A 1,454-nucleotide genomic window follows, 5' to 3' on the forward strand; every position below is an offset into this window, starting at 1 on the left:
CCAGAGGCTCCAGGGGAGGGTCCTTCCCGCCCCTTCCAGCTTCTGGGGGCTCCAGGCATCCCTGGGCTCGGGGCCGCCTCCCTCCCGTCTCTGCCTCTGTCTTCCCGGGGCTTCTCCTCTGTGTCTGGGTCTCTCCTCTTCTGTCTCTTAGAAGGACCCTGTCATTGGATGTAGGGCCACCTCATCCAGGAGGACCTCATCTCAGACCCTTCACTGCATCACCTCTGCAAAGACCTTTTGTCCAAATAAGGTCCTGTTCTGAGGTCAAGGTGTCCCAGGGCCGCGCTCCCTCCAGAGGCCCCAGGGGAGGGTCCTTCCCACCTCTTCCAGCTTCTGGGGGCTCCAGGCGTCCCTGGGCTCGTGGCCGCCTCCCTCCCACCTCCGACCTTATGTGGCTGTGTCCTCCCTGTGTCCCTGTCTCTCGGGGGCCACCTTCTCACAAGGACAGCAGTCCCATGGGACATAGGGACCAGCCTGTTCCAGGTGGAGCCTGTGTTACCTTAATCCATTACACCTGTGACAGCCCTGTTTCTAAATAAATCGCGCTCTGAGAGTCCAGGTGGATGTGCATCGGGGGCGTGGAGTAGACAGGAAACACCGGAGGAGACGAGAGGACCTGCCTCAAGGGAGAGGGTGGAGGGACGGGCGCGTGGGGCTGGAGCTTGGCAGCCGTGACGGGTGGAGGGCGAGGGCCAGGGATGCCCGGGGAGGGCCCGGGTGAGGGAAGGTCACCTGGGGGCAGGCTGGTAGGGGCCGGGCTGAGAGCTGCGTGAGTCCCCTGCAGCCAGCGCAGCGGGGGCCCTGGGTCCCCTTCCTGTCCCCTTGGGCACAAGTGGTCATTCCAACGGGACCTCGAAGGAAGGGGGCCAGAGCCCCGGCCGTTCCTGCCGACCGGCTTTACCCACGACACGGCTCCAGGAAACTGCCCTGGCCTGGCCGGGTGAATGGCAGGAAGCCATTAGGATTGTGACATAAGAGGAACCTACACACAGAAGTGAGAACAGGAAAAGGCGACTTTGAAAGAAAGGGTGTTCCTTCCAGGAGAGCGCAGAGCTGCGGTCATGTTCCTGACCCCAGACCGTAATTCTGAGTTGGGTGCCGAGGGCTCCTGGACCTGGTCACACCCTCAACACATTCTCCCCTCCTCCCCCGCTCACTGGGGCTTATTTGTTAGGGGTGGGGCTGACCCCGGAGGCTATAAAAACACGGATGAGAGGAGAAACACAGTTCTTTCTCTTTTGGGGAGGCTGCCTGCAGCACAGCCGAGAAGCAAGGAGAGCGCGGGGCCCACCCCCCAGGCCAGCTCGGCCAGCACCAGGAGAGGCTGCCGCTCTCCGGCCAGACCGTGCTCTGCGTCCCAGGTAAGACCCCGGGGCCGGGCTAGGAGACAGAAGGCAGGCAGCGTCATGGGCTGCTGTCCCTGGAGACTCGGTACTGACCGCCAGCCCCGGGGG

The 1,454-nt window shown here is 63.3% G+C and overlaps 1 protein-coding gene across 2 annotated transcripts in view; it reads left to right on the forward strand.

The window, feature by feature from the left end:
• The first annotated feature begins 1,109 nt into the window (after positions 1-1,109).
• The window catches only part of IL3RA (interleukin 3 receptor subunit alpha), a 24,934-nt gene continuing 24,589 nt past the window's right edge, over positions 1,110-1,454 (forward strand). For both annotated transcript variants that reach the window (XR_003680730.1, XM_028492475.1), the window contains exon 1: positions 1,110-1,361. The gene's annotated coding sequence lies outside the window, so the exon portion shown is untranslated. The remainder of the gene's footprint in view (positions 1,362-1,454) is intronic.

The sequence above is a fragment of the Physeter macrocephalus genome, chromosome 7 (genome assembly GCF_002837175.3).
Source record: "Physeter macrocephalus isolate SW-GA chromosome 7, ASM283717v5, whole genome shotgun sequence".
NCBI lineage: Eukaryota > Metazoa > Chordata > Mammalia > Artiodactyla > Physeteridae > Physeter > Physeter macrocephalus.